General features: G+C 46.1%; 1 long non-coding RNA gene across 1 annotated transcript; it reads left to right on the top strand.

Annotated features, from left to right (window-relative positions):
* The first annotated feature begins 2,665 nt into the window (after nt 1–2,665).
* LOC141441868 (uncharacterized) lies at nt 2,666–5,856 on the top strand. Its single transcript, XR_012452863.1, has 4 exons — nt 2,666–2,675; nt 3,411–3,667; nt 4,421–4,562; nt 5,836–5,856. It is a non-coding gene; the product is annotated as an uncharacterized lncRNA (long non-coding RNA).
* The last annotated feature ends 6,428 nt before the right edge of the window (nt 5,857–12,284 follow it).

Here is a 12,284-nt window from a genome sequence, read left to right as displayed (position 1 = left end):
ATATAGATTTTTAAAAAAATCACTTTAAATCAATTTTCAATCGATTTAAATTTCTCTTCGTAAAACACTATCTGTATATCTATATTTTCATAATAATTTAAGATATGGCAAAATCAGGAGTTTGTCAAATACCGTATTTATATTCTCTTCTTCTTCAGCCCTTTCCAAACCTTCTCTGTGTAGGCTCTTTAATTATTTACATTCGTCGCGACATTGAGCACTTTGAATCCAATTTGAGCCAGCAACCTTTCTGACATCGTCTTCCACCGCATTTGTGGTCTACCCTGAGGTCGCTTTTCCCCCATAGCTTCCACTCTAGAACGTTTGTACCCGACTGTTCGTTTGCCCCTATACCATAAAAAAAAAACACGGGGTGACAGTGTAGAGAAAATAATGACAATACTTTGTTACTACAGACAAGATGAAGAAAATATAATTAGTACAAACATAGATTTCGATTCTGTTATTTTGAATGAAGGCTAGTCTATCGTCAGTTTACACTGTTTATCATTTCCGTTTCGATTTTATGTTTAAATTGTAACAAACACACAGAATAATTTTTTTTGGTACCACAAAGGCAAATGGCGGGACAAAGGTCTAATTTAATTACCTAAAACATATCGTGGTACCTGATAATTAAACATCGACAGTCGATAAAACACAATGGTCAATCCCTCTTGACATTTGATTTTGCTATGAAAATTCCCCTCCTTGATTATGACGTAGATTGTTGATATATTTGCACAGGAGTAGTACTCATATAAAGCCTATAAATAACACGGTGTACTACTACGGTGTAGTTCATAAAAAAAATTTTTAACAAAAAATTGAACCGACTACAAAAAACATTCAAATAATTATCTACCAGTCTGAAGTCGGAGCCTTAGCACGGGCTTACTGTAGGCATATTGTTGTGGAGGTCAGGAGGGAAGGCTATTAAAAAAAGGCACATTATACAATGTCACTTTAACTTGATTCCTTTTTGAAACATAGGCTCAGGTCTTTAGTTGCCTTGAGATATCTCAGTACCCGTTTGGCAGCTTTCCAATGCACCTCCCCGTAATGTACATTGAATTGACTTAGATAAGACACTGTGTGCGATATGTCAGGCCTTGTCCCGATGGCAATGTACATTAGAGATCCAATAAGCTGTACGGTAGATCCGGTCTCTCGTCTTCCTCGACAGGTATGGTGAGTTTCATACCAGCTTCGATTGGTGTGGTGATGGCCCCTCTAAATAAAATTTCCTACTATACCAGAACAAGTGTACCAGTGCATAGGTTCTAACTTGACAGTTTTCTTACAGGCGACTGTATTGGACCAATTGGAATGACTCCAACCCTCGCATTCAGCGCGCATACAGCAGCGGACGTGAACTGCAAACCATTATCTCCAAAGACATCCTAATGCCAAACGGATTGGCCATCGAGCATACAACGAGAATGCTTTTCTGGGCAGACGCGAGGCTGGACAAGATTGAACGCTGTCTGCTCGATGGGTCGCATAGACACGTGAGTAGCTTAAACATGTGGCTTTTACACTAGCTTCACATATGCCCCCGGAATGAGGAGAATAGGGAGGAGCATTTTATCATTGTTTGCTAAAAGTGAAATTAAACGTGAGAAATCAGGTTTTGTTTTATTTAATTTGATTTTGCATAGCTGCTGAATAAAACCAGCGTGCATTCTGATCCAGTTCGCGCCTTAACTTAGATAAGGTGGCAGTACTAACTTAACGCGATTTTTAGTTTGCTTATTGCACGGTGCACATATTTTATTCCTGACAATGTTTTTATGATAAAGATAAGATATTTATCATTTTTGAATATATGGACGTGTTTTTAAGCTAGTAAGCTAAACAGTAGACTTGTAATTTTTTTTCACTGATAAATCAAATCTTAACCAAATTTCAAAACAGGCAAAACTTAAATTGAAATAAAAAAAATAAAAAACTGCAATATTTTCCAAAATGATTTTTTGCATCTTATCACAACTATTCAAGATTAGTTTTAATAAAATTAAACGCAAAAACAATCAATTCCGAATATCACAATTTGAAATCTTAGTGCGGGTATTCATTTTTCAAAAATTCTGAAAACACTATCTCTCATTTAAGTTTGACATTCTACTTATGGGACATCCTGTGTATATTGCTAGTTACGTGTATTTGTTTTTAGTTCATTGATATGGACCTCCGCAAAGTAATGCCTGATTCAATAAACAGAGAAAATTTTCCAAGGTTCCTCTTCCAAGCAACCTTCAAAATGTGTAGAAACAAGTAATCTTAAAGGGATAAAATCTTAACAATTTCAAACGCCGGAGTTAGACTCATGAAACGTCAAACGTCAATAAATCCACGATATAAATTATGGGAATTCCCAGGGAAATTTTGCAATATCCCGGAATTTCATTTGTAACTACCAGATAGAATAGTTTACGCATGCAAAGCCGCGTTTAAACTCTAGTTGTAATTATTAGTATTGTATTGTTTTAGATCGGTGCGGTCCGGCGCGGAGCACCGTTCGACGTGGCCGCGTGCCGCGGGTGGGTGTTCTGGTCGGACTGGGTGGGGCGCGGCGTGCTGCGCGCGGACGGGCGCGGCGGCGGCGCGCGCGCACTGCGCAAGGACCTGCCGCGCCCCATGGGGCTCGTCTGCGTCACGCCCACACCAGACCTGTCAGTACATTCTATAGCCTAACCAACAAAAAGTTGACACTTCAAAGTTCAATATCTCAAAAACGCTTAACCAATTTTGATAAAACATGTCTTATTTCTGGTTCTTAACCATGGCTAGAACACCTGCTTTCAAATAAAAACAACCGCATTCAAATCGGTCCACCCGTTTAAGAGCTGAGGTGCCACAAATATACACACAGACACGCATAGCGGTCGAACTTATAAGTTAACATCCCTCTTTTTGCGTTGGGGGTTCTAAACATAAACAAAAGATTTTTTGGGAAACCTCTGCTGAATTCTCTGGTGTCGACCAGATAGCCAAATGGTTAGAGAACCTGATTACGAAGCTAGAGGTCCCGGGTTCGATTCCCGGCCGGGGCAGATATTTGTATGAATAATACGAATGTTTGTTCTCGGGTCTTGAATGTTTAATATGTATTAAAGTATGTTTATGCGTTGCCTTTTTCGAAATTCATGTGCGGAATTACATTTGAAATTTATCACGAGCTTTGCGGTGAAGGAAAACATCGTGAGGAAACCTACATAAACCTGCGAAGCAATTCAATGGTGCGTGTGACGTTCCCAAACCGCACTGGGCCCGCGTGGGAACTATGGCCCAAGCCCTCTTGTTCTGAGAGGAGGCCTGTGCCCAGCAGTGGGACGTATATAGGCTGGGATGGATGGATGGAGGCTCAAAGTGGAAAAAATTGGTTGAACCTATCGATATGTCTATAGGCTCCCCCGATCCTTGCGCGACCCTTAACGGCGGCTGCGCCGAAATCTGCACCAAATCATCCGGCGGCGTGGTCTGCTCGTGCACCGCCGGCCGGGAACTGAGCCCGGACCGGAGCTCCTGCCGCCCGTCAACACGCACTGCCCCGACGGCCAGTTCGCCTGCGCCGAGGGCGAGTGTATACCCGAGGAGTTGGTGTGCGACGGCATCCCCAACTGTGGCCCGGGAGACGCGAGCGACGAGGACTTGTATTACTGCAGTAAGTTATTGCACTCACACCCACTCAGCTATTACAGACGGTTCACTAGTGTTTCGAAACTAACGTTTGGCAACCTGAATCATTTCGCAACTTTTAATTTCGTTGCACATTTCGCAACTGTTTAATATTTCTGAAACTGTAAATATTTCAGGATTTAAAAAAAAACTAACCTCACTTCCTAAAGGTTTACACGATGGCCCTGAAATAAATCCTAAAACATTCACAGTTTTAGAGTTTGCGAAATAAAAAGTTGCGAAACGAAACAGGTTGCCAAATTTTAGTTGCGAAATGAACGGATACCATTGCGGACTAAGATTAATCTTAAAAAATGTAAAAACACAAATTGCAAATGGAAATTAATTAATTTGGTGTATATAGTGTTGTGCCTTTTTTATATTGGGGTTTTTACATTTTTCATGCTTATAACTAAACAACAATGGAATTTCATTTATTTAAACAACATTTGACCTCAGCGAAGTAACGACTGAATTAATTAATTATTTTACAAAAAGGGCTCATCATATTCATGCTTGATATCTTAAAAACGTGGTTTTAGGAAAAGGTCTAAAAAGGTGATTTCAGACTAGCGTTTTATTTGCGCGTATAAGCTAGTTTTTGGAAGCGCCTGTACGCGCGTATAGTTGCGGTTTTGTTTTCCTCGAGCGTTGAAACGCACAGGAATACGTACACGATACGTATGCACACTATTCCATGTAGAATAGTAAAATGGTGTTAACTCGTGTATTGTTTTAGCGTCGCGCTCGTGCCCCGCGGACACGGTGTCGTGCGGCGCGGGCGGGCGCTGCGTGCGCGCCGGCGCGCTGTGCGACGGCGTCGACGACTGCGACGACGGCAGCGACGAGACCGTCTGCGACTGTCCCGACACTCAGTTCAGGTGAGTGACCTCGTCCTTAACAGTCGATCTAGTTTTATTTCGGTTTATTCATATTTATTCATCTACATAGATCATCTGCATTAACGGATGCTGCGCAAGCCTTCATCAAATCATTTGTCATCCAGCAATCGCCTCGGTCGTTTTTATTTTAGCGTTATCTCGGACTTCTACTTGTCGTTAACCATCTGACCTAAACTCCTGTAAATAGATTAGGCATCACCAGGAGTCGGCTCGGCCTATGAACGTTCGACTGCAGTTAAATATTCCGCACAATTTTGAAACACATCATACTTGTACTACTTAAAAGAGGAAAGATTTGTGTTTTTGTATGTTTGGATGGTTCTAACGAATTAAATTAAAAACTACTGGACCGATTTCAAAAAATCTTTCAACATTATTTGTTTTATTTTTGTGATAGTCTATCGAGTGTTCAGTCGCTGTGAAAGGCTTCTTTTTCATATACCTAGTGACATTCACGAAGACGCGTGATTTTGACAAAATAAGACATTAATGACATTGTAATAAGAACCACGGCACTCGTCATCGTGAATGACTCTACCTATACCGCCACTCTGTCACACAACATTTTAAACAAAGACTTACAGCCTTATTCATAAAAAGTTAGAGCCTCCTTGAAGGCTCCTTGAAGGCCCGATGCTAAAAAACATGATTCATAAACGTCTGTTAGCGCTAATCAGTCGATCAAGGTTCTGCTAAAGTTAGAGGACCGTAGACCCTCCTTTATCTCCCTGCTAAGTCACAAAATGGCCGCCACAAGTTTGAACAGCTGACTTTGACAAGAGCAAAAAACCATACCGAAGATATTTTTAGTGAACCCTCCCTGGTTACGCAAAGATTAAAAATTGTATTTAAAAACCCTCTAAATTAGGTATTTATTACTGCTACTTTACTAACAATAAATATGAGAAAAATAAAATTAGGATGATTAACATAATTATGGCTTTTTGCACTTAGGTTCATAAACATGCGGATCGGAAATGGCGGGAAAAAAAACATCTCTGCTGCCACTGCTGTCATTTTTTTTTTAATTATCGATGAGGGCATTTTTTTGACTTTGATTTGTCAAGATAGCCAACATAACGCGTCTAATCCGTCTATCAGCAGCTCAACAACTAGCAGACTGCTAGCAGCGTTTATGAATCATACTTCTTGAAACCGCCTATCAAGCTTAATCAGTCTGCTAAGTAACAGACCGATCAAACCTCAATTAAGGATTTTTTTATAAATAGGCTGTTACTATTTGTGTGACCAGATGCGACGACGGTACCTGCGTTGCGCTGTCAGCGCGCTGCTCCGGGTCTGGCGGAGTGCGCGGACGGGTCGGACGAGGGCGGCTGCGCGCGCAACGGGTGCGCGGAGCTGGGCGCCGGCGCGCTGCCGTGCGGCGCGGGCGGCGGCTGCTACCTGCCGCAGTGGCGCTGCGACGGCGCGCCCGACTGCCCCGACGGGGCGGACGAGGCCGGCTGCAGCCCCGGTCAGTAACATTACACCGGCAGACTGACCACACACGCTGGGCGCCGGCGCGCTGCCGTGCGGCGCGGGCGGCGGCTGCTACCTGCCGCAGTGGGGCTGCGACGGCGCGCCCGACTGCCCCGACGGGGCGGACGAGGCCGGCTGCAGCCCCGGTCAGTAACATTACACCGGCAGACTGACACACACGCTGGGCGCCGGCGCGCTGCCGTGGCGGCGCGGGCGGCGGCTGCTACCTGCCGCAGTGGCGCTGCGACGGCGCGCCCGACTGCCCCGACGGGGCGGACGAGGCCGGCTGCAGCCCCGGTCAGTAACATTACACCGGCAGACTGACCACACACGCTGGGCGCGGCGCCGCGCTGCCGTGCGGCGCGGGCGGCGGCTGCTACCTGCCGCAGTGGCGCTGCGACGGCGCGCCCGACTGCCCCGACGGGGCGGACGAGGCCGGCTGCAGCCCCGGTCAGTAACATTACACCGGCAGACTGACCACACACGCTGGGCGCCGGCGCGCTGCCGTGCGGCGCGGGCGGCGGCTGCTACCTGCCGCAGTGGCGCTGCGACGGCGCGCCCGACTGCCCCGACGGGGCGGACGAGGCCGGCTGCAGCCCCGGTCAGTAACATTACACCGGCAGACTGACCACACACGCTGGGCGCCGGCGCGCTGCCGTGCGGCGCGGGCGGCGGCTGCTACCTGCCGCAGTGGCGCTGCGACGGCGCGCCCGACTGCCCCGACGGGCGGACGAGGCCGGCTGCAGCCCGGTCAGTAACATTACACCGGCAGACTGACCACACACGCTGGGCGCCGGCGCGCTGCCGTGCGGCGCGGGCGGCGGCTGCTACCTGCCGCAGTGGCGCTGCGACGGCGCGCCCGACTGCCCCGACGGGGCGGACGAGGCCGGCTGCAGCCCCGGTCAGTAACATTACACCGGCAGACTGACCACACACGCTGGGCGCCGGCGCGCTGCCGTGCGGCGCGGGCGGCGGCTGCTACCTGCCGCAGTGGCGCTGCGACGGCGCGCCCGACTGCCCCGACGGGGCGGACGAGGCCGGCTGCAGCCCCGGTCAGTAACATTACACCGGCAGACTGACCACACACGCTGGGCGCCGGCGCGCTGCCGTGCGGCGCGGGCGGCGGCTGCTACCTGCCGCAGTGGCGCTGCGACGGCGCGCCCGACTGCCCGACGGGGCGGACGAGGCCGGCTGCAGCCCCGGTCAGTAACATTACACCGGCAGACTGACCACACACGCTGGGCGCCGGCGCGCTGCCGTGCGGCGCGGGCGCGCTGCTACTACCGCCGCAGTGGCGCTGCGACGGGCGCCCGACTGCCCCGACGGGGCGGACGAGGCCGGCTGCAGCCCCGGTCAGTAACATTACACCGGCAGACTGACCGCACACGCTGCCCGCGCGCTGCTCCGGGCTGGCGTAGTATTAATCTCGGCGGCCGACCGAGTACCGGCCGTGAGTAGAGAGATTTTATGTTTCAAGGAATGTGTGGAATGCATAATTTTTTTAACCATAGACGTTTTAATAGAAAATACAATATAAGATTTGCCGTGTTTTATTTTCAAAATGACATAAAATCTTACAACCATGTTTGAAACAAATTTATTTCAAATTCCTTGAAATCCCCGACCAAAAAAAAAGCACCCCACACCTTTTTGACACCACGACGCCTCAAACGTTGTGCAGCGAGGACCAGTTCAGTTGCAGCACTGAGGGCATCGAGTGCATCCCGCTGACGTGGCGCTGCGACGGCCGAGTCGACTGCAGCGACGGCTCCGACGAGCTCATGCACTGCGGTAATAGTTTGATGTATAGACATTGACAAATACGAACGTTGCAGTCGTGTGTTGCATTGAGCCTTTGCTGTCTTTATCAAGATTTTTTGATAATTAGTGACTGCAACTAGATTCTACCGAGTGCATTTGAACTTGCCGAAGTATAACACTAGCTCTTATACAGGGCGATTGGTGATTCGACCTGTTGGTTTAAGTAGGTTTTACTAGAGCTCATTTGCAATAACTTTGATCCAATCTGCTAGGGGTAGAGTTTAATGGTTTTCGTGAAATTGGTAAGGAACAAAACATCACTTTGGTAAAAAAACATTCTGTTAATTACTGATAAATAAGCAACTTCTTTGCATAAAGAATTAAGTCAAACTTTAGAAATTAGTGGTTTTTAAATCACGAGTAATTTTTTTTCTTTCTTTTTTTTCAGCAAGTGGTTGGTTTACTATCTATCTGAATCTGTAGCGTGTTAAAAGGTACAAACGCTTAATAGTAGATTATTGTCGTGGCCTGGAAGTAGGCAATTGCTGGCTGAGTATGAGTATTAAACGGACGAGCTTGCGAGTCCGTTTAACTAATACGAAGCCAGCAATTGCTATTCCAGCCGAGACTAATATAAAGCTTTTCTCAAAAATGGTGAATAATTCTGAAATAGAATAAACTTTTTCTCAAAATATATTGTAAAATTTAATTTTATTCCAAAATCTTTCTTATGCTTTCCCGCCTTTTTTCATTAAAAATAAACTGCAGGAGTATTTTTCCACCGAAAACACCACAAGCTATTTCAGACCCAATAGAAAAAGTCCGGAGTTCCAACAAAATATCTGATACCGGCCATTAGACTTGGCTGTATACGACTTGTGCCAACAATTCCATGGCCTTTTTAACTTTAAAAAAAAAAAATGTGACTGATTGCAGGCGCGCTAATTCATTATTGTCGAGCTAGCGCGCCTGCAATCCTTTTAACTTTTTAATTTTTCGCTGACCATAAACTATGCACTTCACCTTCTGATATGTAAAGAATAATGTCAACTTTTACGGACATTTTTGAGAAAATTTACTTAAACGCTTTTTAACAATTGAAACGCACTTAACACAGGTCACAAGAACACAACAGCGTGCACACCGGACGAGTTCTCCTGCGGCTCTTTATGCATCAGGTCAGCGGCGCGGTGCGACGGCGTGGCCGACTGCCAGTTCGCGGAGGACGAGGCCGACTGCGCGTGCGCGCCGCGCGCCTTCCGCTGCGCCGCCGAGAGGACCTGCCTGCATGAGGTACGTGGCCGTGCCATAGAACTGCTCATCAGCATCCCGGCCTATGTGTGGATGATAGATAGGCTCATTCTAAACATTTTTGACCACATTTTCTTTTTTTTTTGTTAGCCTATTTTTGTGGGATGGCGGGAGCTCACCTTTGATAGGCAGGAGTGGAGGAGAGGCCTTTTCCCAGCAGTGGGACAAAAAAAATAGGCATTTACTATTATGCAAAGTTATTTTTTTTTTGTCGTTATGCCAGTACCGTCGTAGTCGTACACAATTGCACTGAATGGAAACGAGGCCTCTTTTTTGGAAATATCCATGAAACCTAATACCTTGATTTTTGTTGAATTTTTTTAGTTTTCCTTTTTTAAATGGCACATTATTAGAAAGCCCGTAAATCAAAGAAGTTTATTAAGCAATTTGTACGCGTAAATCGCTGTTACTTTATTTTTTTGTAGTCACGCAAAGTTACAAAAATTACTGATTTTTTTTATCGTCATAATCTTGATCAGTAGCCGTAGTGGGCAATTATTTGAATTTATTTTGAAGAAACAAGGTATTGCGAAGGCAAAAGTTTAGTACATTAACTCAATACAGGCTACACAGGATGTAAAATGAAACTGGCAAACGGAGTGATTTTTGAAAAGGAATAAAAAATGACTATCTCAAAAACCGTGAAACTTAGCATAATAGTAAATGTGGTCAAAATATTTTCAGAATGACCTTAACTATCATCCCTACATCCAACTGCCAAACACCCTGTATACGTCCTACTGCTGGGCACAGGCCTCTCAAATTACTATGAATTCCATATGATGAGAAACATTCGACTACTCAATGTTCGTTTTAGTCATAGTACTAAGAATACTTGTATCATCTTCTGTACACTTATTTCTGTTTGTTCTCCAAATAAATAAATAAACATGTCTTATTAATAAAATTGCTCCCTTAAGCCGCTGGCCACCGAATTAAAGCCGAGGTAGCGTAGTGGAAGCGTGGTGGCTTAGTGGTTTGAACTGTGGCCTCTCAAAAAGAGGATAGTGGGGTTAAACCCGGGCTCGCATCTCTGAGTTATTCGAAATTCATGTGCGGAATGACATTCGAAATTTACATCGTGAGGAAACCTGCACAAACCTGAGTAACTCAATTGTGCGTGTGATGTTTTCAATCCGCACTGGGCCCGCTTGGGAACAACGGCCCAAGCCCTCTTATTCTGTGAGAAGGCCTGTGTCCAGCAGTTTAACTTATATAGGCTGCGATGATGATGATAACAATGCCTCCAACCTCAGGGATTATACTGCGACGGCGACGCGGACTGCTCGGACGGGTCCGACGAGCCCCTGGCTGCGCGCCCGCGGCCCCCCACCTCGAACCGCTTCGGCCCCCACCCCCGCGTTGAACCCCTGCGCCGAGCCCGGGGCTCTGTACTGCGCCGGGCGATGCCTGTCCCCCGAGCTGGTGTGTGATGGAAGAGACCATTGCCTGGACGGGCTGGGAGAGGGCGCGGGGAGCGATGAGGATCCGTTTATGTGCTGTAAGTGTTCATTAAGTCAAATGTTTGTGTCTTTGTGTTACTGTGATGAGAAAAACCGACTGTCTTAGTCGGACTAGCACACGACGGAATTTATACAGTCAACTATGAAGACGGCCAAAGTTACAAAAATAAATGTACGCACGACCTTAATATTAAGATAATAAAGTCGTGTATACATATATTTGTACCTTTGGCCGCATCGATATTTTTGTGGTTGACTGTAGCTAACGTAAAAACGCTGAAAGTTTCTTGTTTGAGAACCCTACTTTAACTTAATTTTAATTATTGTAAGTTGTTAGTATATTGTTATTGCACAGTACATTAAATTTGATGTCACGGCGTTGTGACAGATGAACGGATAGACAGCGCATTCTTAGTAATAAGATATTTTGGACCGAAAGCGATAACCGAATTTTACGCAGACGGAGTCGCTGGTAACGGCAGTCATTACATATTTAATCGACCTTTACAAAAACTATTAGAGGTGTAAAATTAAATGATTTAATATGAATTCGATACCAGTTTCCCAGCGACCGCCGAAATGTGGCGAATACGGGGTGGACCGGGGAGTAGAATCGGACCGGCGTTTCCGAATTTACCCAATGCTACTTTTATTTGTCTGCTTGCGGCGTTCAGAATAATAAACTATTATATATTTAACGGCTTCATTTATTAACTCTCGACCCTTAACCGCAGCTGGCTTCTTTGTTTAATTTGATTAATGTTTAGCATCGTACTCGCGTGCGACGGCGCACGACGCGGCCCTGGGCGTGGCGCAGACGTCCCGCTCGGCGTGCGCGGCGGCGAGTGGCAGTGCTCCAACCGCGCCTGCGTGCCGCGCGCCGCGCTCTGCGACAGCCGCGACGACTGCGGCGACTACAGCGACGAGTGCGGTGCAGTAAGTCTTGCTACACTCATCACTGATGTAGAACTAACGTCCAACCGACAGCCGGCCCTGTCCGTTCCGGTGATGAGCTCAGTGGTATCTGGCTGTGATGCTTGAGGTCCCGGTTTTATATCTTCATATTTGTATGAACAATACGACTAGTGAAATAAACCCGGATAATGCACGTTTTAAATCTTAGCGTGCCATACCTTTCAATTTTTTTTATGTAGCCTGTAATATGTCCCTCTGCTGGGCAAAGGCCTCCCCTTTCCTCCGCCAATCTTCCCTATCCTGGGCATCAAATCAAATTATCGCTCGAGTAAAAGACGGCGCGTTAAAACCACGCGGTTAGCCGCATAGTGCGTACGTGGCCTAAGATGCTTATTGTATTGGTCCTACATTTAGTATCCGATGTAACTTATAGGGCCAGTTCGTTTGCCATCCAGTCGAATAAAAAAAAAGAAGAGCCCGCGGCATCCAGACCTTCGTTATAGTATAAAGGCCGAAAGATTTTTCTATATAGTTCTAACGCAGGTAAGAACAATCCCAACTATAAAATTTGAATATTAAACGCTTAAAAAAATATCACATATCAAACGACATAAAAATTCACCTCAATTTCCGTCATACTTTATAACTCAATCTAAGTATATTAAAATCCTCTTTGTCATAGTGTTTGTGAACAAACTCCTCCGAAACGGCTTGACCGATTTTATGAAAGTTTTAGAATACCAAGGACGTGAGCTATTTTTCATACTTCTGC

The sequence above is a fragment of the Choristoneura fumiferana genome, chromosome 24, assembly GCF_025370935.1.
Source record: "Choristoneura fumiferana chromosome 24, NRCan_CFum_1, whole genome shotgun sequence".
NCBI lineage: Eukaryota > Metazoa > Arthropoda > Insecta > Lepidoptera > Tortricidae > Choristoneura > Choristoneura fumiferana.
This window is presented reverse-complemented; position numbering and strand designations above follow the sequence as displayed.